The 6,181-nt window shown below is 33.3% G+C and overlaps 1 long non-coding RNA gene across 1 annotated transcript; it reads left to right on the top strand.

The window, feature by feature from the left end:
* The first annotated feature begins 211 nt into the window (after positions 1-211).
* Positions 212-1,035, top strand: LOC127135947 (uncharacterized). Its single transcript, XR_007808662.1, has 3 exons — positions 212-590; positions 693-805; positions 926-1,035. It is a non-coding gene; the product is annotated as an uncharacterized LOC127135947 (long non-coding RNA).
* Positions 1,036-6,181: the final 5,146 nt, after the last annotated feature.

Raw genomic sequence — 6,181 nt, forward strand, 5'->3', positions numbered from 1 at the left:
CCTAATTTGTGTTTTAATCAAAAATTAAATTATACTTAATAAAACGCTTATTAGTAATTCACTAATACTAAAAGTTAATGGCCAATGAAAAAACCCAACAATGCTAAGTGGTGATGGGAAAAGAGATACTTTTCGATTTTTTAAAATTTATAGTTATCTATATTATCTGGTTAAACATTGCCTCTACCATTCAAATCTCTCTCATGTTCGATGCTTCTCGCCCATTTTCTCTCTCCCATCTCAACTCCAATTCTAAGTTTTTCTCTCTCATTTTTTCTCTTCTCCTCTCTCTTTTCCCTTGAAACCTTAACGCTGCCACCTCTTTCTCAACCCTGTCTCCGGCTAGCCTAGCGATCTTGCCGTCGAAATGGGTGTTGAGGTTGATTATTTTTTCCTGATAAGCTATTGTTGTTTTGAGGTTGATTATGAAATGGATGTGTGCAGGTTTTCAAGTATGTGATTCACTAGGTGGAGGAACTGAATCTGAAATGGATACCCTGATAGGATGATGCTTACTTTCTCCATTCTTAATTCTCCCTTCTCCTAAGGTCTTTAACACGATGGTGGAACCCTACAACGCTACTCTCTTTGTAAGAAATTTCTTTTTATAAAACTTTTTAATCCATATTTTTATAATTTTGTTGCATTTGTTCAATAAGGTTTATGATATTATCTGATTTTTTGTGATGCAGTTGGTGATCTTAACAATTTGATATTTGCTATCATGTATGGTCTGGTGTCACATGTTGTCTGAGGTTCCCTGATCAGCTTAACTCCGATCTTTAACTTTTTGTAGCATGATGATGTAAGCATTTCTATTTACTAACTAAAATGTCTATTATAGTGTTTGTTGTGCTGCTAACGAATCATAACACCTACATTGCATTTGAGTTTCAATGTTTTGTTCATTTATTTCCTTTATCAGATTACCGAGGCTCGAGACTTTGTTGGTCAAGAAATTGTAAGTGCAACAAAATTTTAATTAGTTTTTCTGTTTCAAAATTAAATTCTCTTCGATTTTATTTTTTATTTCACCCGTCTCATAAAAAGTGTCTCATTTACACTTTTTTTATATTTTAAAATAATTATCCTTTTATAATATTTATGCAATATTTATTATTATTTTTCCACTATTATACTCCTATTTATTAGTTTTCACTTTACTCAATTATTCTTTATCTATAATTAATAGGGATATTCTAATAAATGATATTAATTTTCTCATTAAAATCAACACATCTAATATTTTTTTAACAACCGTGAATTGTTTAAATTAGACACTTTTTTTAAAGTACTTGATATCCATGCCCCCTAAATATTTGCCGCAATGTTGTTCAAATTAAAGCTTGTGAGTTCCAACTGAACTCATTTTGTTTTCTACTAAATTTTTGAAAGAAGTGTCACACTTGCAATTAGGTGGTGGCAATAGTACTTAATACACTAGAAAAAGTTTAGTATCACTTACGATATCAAAAGAATTTTGTGTGTGTATATAGCAAAGTCTGAACTGCTCAATAATACTTGTGAAATGTCTTAGGTATTGGTATTTAGGCCCTACTAGGCAATGGTGGAGACCATGTATTATCAAAAGACATCTCACAAGTGTGTACTGTGAGAAGTATGCATGAAGGATATATGGGCATTTCTATTTAAACTTTGATAATTAAAAGTACTCAGCTCCATTTTTTTTATTACAGGTCTTTTTGACTTTTCACATGTATTAAAAAATATAATAATTGTGATATAAAAAAAAGAAAATATGAAGAGTTTTACAAAATTGCTATTAATTAATGGTATTAAAAAAATAAATTGACATAATTAAAAAAAAAATAATAAATATTTAAGGATATAATAGAAAAGATAAGATTCATTGATATTATAGAACGACTTATGTTATATTACAATATATTTTTTTAAAATTGACTTATAATAAAAAACGGAGATAGTAATTAAAAAGATAAAAAATCCATTTATTTTTTGAAAATAAGAAATTTGGAATTCGACAACATAACTTTGCTGAAAAGTTAGAGATACGTATTTTTCTTTGAATTTGACAAATTAAAAACTATGGTGCGTTTAGAAGCTTAATTTGATGTATAAATGTGAGAAAACTATCACGCTTAACTGAAAGTAAATATTAATTCATTCATAGCATGGTGTTTTCTTCAAGATAAGTAATTATAAACTTTTGATATGGACGGTTGATATTCAATAATTGATTTACTCTTGGAAAATTAAACTTTACAAATTGGCCATCGTCATATTAATTTGTATGACAATAATTTAGTATGTACCATTGATAATTCCTAATTTGGAGCTATTTCAACCATTACATGAATGAACACTCAGTTTGCAATTTAATGAATATCCCATTATGTTGTTGATTATATTTTCACTTTACTTTATATTATTTTAAAATATATGTTTTTCCTTCTAACAATGAAGACTAAATGTACCTCAAACACACATACTTGAGATAATGATGTTTTTACTTTATGTAATTTGGTTTTTTCTAAACAAAAGTTGAACTTTGATTCAATAAATAAACTTAACAGAGTACATAGCACCCAAATTAATGGAAAACCACTTTTATTCTTCAATGCTCAATACATTTATTAGATATTGGATCAAACTCTAGTATGATCGAATGATAGTTTTTTGGTTTGACAATCCGACAGGATCATTAGCATACCGTCAAAGTCTGCTCACATGATATAGTCGAAGTATGCTAGAATTGTTAGCTTGTCGAATTAGGCCTATTTGTTATACCCAATTGTTTAAGTTATCTTGTTCTCTAAGTTAGCTTGTGTAATGGGCTTGTGTGTAAAAGCCCATTAGTTTAGTGTGTTAGTTTTCTTATAAATAACATACTAGTCTCTCATAATTGTATAACGCTAATCCTAATTAGGGCGAGAGATGTTATTTGCTATTCTGTAACACTTGTAATCTTGTTTCAAAGAGAAAGTAAAGAATAGCTGTTTATAACCAACTTGTTGTGTTCTTCCTGCTTCCCTTTTTTCTACCTTTGTGGGTTTCTTGTCGATTAAGAAACCGATTATACTTTCTTATTCCGGTATCGTATTCACAACAAATTGGTGTGGTGAGCGTGAAAAAGATGCCTTCAACAAAGTATGAGATTAAAAAGTTCATCGGAGTGAACAATTTTGGTATGTGGCGCTTGAAAATGAAAGCCCTACTGGTTCAATAGAGTTTTTTAGAAGCGTTGAAGGGAACCGAAGCCATGGATGTTGCGTTAACAACAAAGAAAAAACGACTATGGTAGAGAAAACCCACAATTCCATCTTATTGAGCCTTGGTGATAAGGTTCTTCGACAGGTTTCGAAGGAGACGATGACGTCGGGGTTGAAATTCTGGTATCAGATATGAGATGTCGAAGGGAATGTCACGACACTAATATCTGAACAACAACTAAAATATAAACAGGATAGAAAACAAAGAAACAATTGAACAAGTGACACAAGCAATTGTTAACCCAGTTCGGTGCAAACTCACCTACGTCTGGGGGCTACCAAGCTAGGAAGGAAATCTACTAAACAAAATTAGTTCAAAGACTCTCAGTAAACAACTTTAAGTTACAGTCTTTTCACCTAATCTCTACCGGTGTGACTTCTATCTAAGAACTCTTAGATATGAGACCCTACTCACTCCCCCTCAATCACAACAGTGATATAAAAACAAATATTACAAAGAAAGAAGACAATCTTCAAGAACACATATTTGATCTTGCTTAAAAGCTTCAACCAAGTAAACACACATTCGTGCTTCAAAGCTTAGAGTGAACAAATTACAACACAAAAGTCAGTCCAATTCAAACATCAATAAGATGAATGAATGGCTCACAATACACAAGCTCACACAAGACTAAAACCCTAACACTCTCTCACTATTTCGTTCGTTCTTCTCTGTTAAAACCAGGTTTTACATGGCCTTTAAATAGAAGCTTTTGAATGGGCCTGGGCATCATAAAACCCTAAATCTATTTTCCTTGCGTATCTTCTTATTAACGATAACTAATAATCTCTTATTGGAAAATAGATCATTCTGGTTTTAAATCAAATTACTCCTTGAAAAGCGCATTCAATCTCCACATAATCACACACAAATTTGCATGAAAAGCGCAATCTTAAGATACATAACATTCAGAATGAATGTTCTGTATACATATGTCTTAACATCGGGTCTGACATCTTAGCTAAATCCTCCACAACCATATTTACACATCCTGCAGGAAACTGATATCACATGTCAAGACAACCCGCGTGACAGCTTGTGATAACTCTAGGTTTTACCAAAATTGATGCCAACACATAGAACCAACAAACTCCCCCTTTGGAAAATTTTGGCTAAAACATACATCAGATCATACGTTTCACAAGAAATCAATCACAATATCAGTTCAGCAGCAGAAGTAAACATACACACATTACTAGCAAAAATAGCAACTAGTAAACACACATGCGCTTGTGCTCAGGATACACCACCTCCCCCTTCAACTATCACCAATCTGCTTTACACAGACAGAACACTTCCCCCTTTTCTCTCTCTCTTTGTATCAAACATCCAACATCATCTCCAACATCATCTATAACATCATCTATAACATCATCTATAACTATAGCTACTTCTCCCCTCTTTTAACCAAAAAAGACCAAAGAGACAAAATAAATGTCTATTCAGTCAAAAACCAGAATGTCAAAAGTTAAGGGTTACAAAACCAAGTACATAACCAGCTTTAAACAAGTTGAGATATAAACCAACAAAGTAAACATCAATACAGCAGAACATAACTGCCAAAATCCACAAAAAAACCATCAAAACAGCAACAAAAATCATCACATCAATGAGGGCCAAATTCAAAGGAGCTAATCAGAGGAGCTTGAGCTTGCAACTTCATCAGCATCAGAAACAGAATTGCCACTTGTCTCATCATTAGTTGCAAACCTCTCACTAGAGGTGTGGGCTTCAGCTTCCTTAGCATGTTCAATATTCTCACCTTCAGCTTGCTCCAAGCTTGCAATCAGGGCTTCCAACGATTTCTTCCTAGTTGTTGCTACCCTTATCCCTTCACCCAACTCTTTACACGTCTCCTTCAGCTCAGCAATAAGTCCAACTTTTGAGGCTGGCTTTTTCATAGCAGATGTCATGACAATGTCTTCGACATGACTGCCTTCAAACAGTTTATAGTGCACTGATAGAGCAGGTTTTCTTCTACTTGGTAGGTCATTAGTACTCAGAATCCCAGGGTGTTGACTTAGGATAATCCCACAAATCATAGAGGGAAAGGCTATAGGCAGCTTCACTGCATTATTAGATGCATGCTTGACAATTCGTTCAAACATAAATCTACCATAGTCAAATTTTAGTTTGGTTCCAACAGCAAAGATAAATATTCCAAGGGTATTAGAAATTGTGGAAATGTGGTTGGTGTAAGACCCCAATTTTGGGCCCTAAGATCCCTCATGGCCCATATCATTCATATCATAACCTCAAGGATCAATGCATGCCTTTGCTTCCCTCCTAGTGGATAGATTGCCTTGTGGGTTTGTTTCTTGATCACCAAGCATACTTTGCATTTGTATATCTTTGCTTTCATATGTTTATCATTCAAAAAGTACAAAAATATTGTCAGCCTAACCTTGTTGCTTGCAGTTGAAGCAATCATCAGCAATTAGGTCAAACTCAGTCATTGATCAGTCAAAGCAATGGATGATGGCCATTCTTGCAGAATTTGGGCACCATGATCAATAATAAAAGGTTCATACATCTTGAGACATCATTTGAAATCAAATTCTCAAGGAATTAGGGTTTGGAAATCATCAGAAGTAGTTCAATCAGTCCAAAACCCTAGAAAAGTCAACAGAAAAGTCAAACTTGGTCAACTGTGGGTTTAATCAGAGATTGGATGGATAGAATGGATTTGAAGAAGCTCATTCATGCTTGTATAAGCCTCATCTATCATGTTCAACCCCATCATGGAAGAAAATCAAGTCAATCAGAAATTTTCCAGAAATAGAAAGTGGACCTGTAATTTCAACTGCCAAAAATGGAAACTTCTTGATCTTAAACTTACATCATGATACAAGCTTCAAATGAATTTTTGCCCAACATGAAAGTTGAAGATCTTGTTCTCCCATTTTCAAAAAGTCCAAGAACATCAAAA

The sequence above is a fragment of the Lathyrus oleraceus genome, chromosome 1, assembly GCF_024323335.1.
Source record: "Lathyrus oleraceus cultivar Zhongwan6 chromosome 1, CAAS_Psat_ZW6_1.0, whole genome shotgun sequence".
Classification (NCBI taxonomy): domain Eukaryota; kingdom Viridiplantae; phylum Streptophyta; class Magnoliopsida; order Fabales; family Fabaceae; genus Lathyrus; species Lathyrus oleraceus.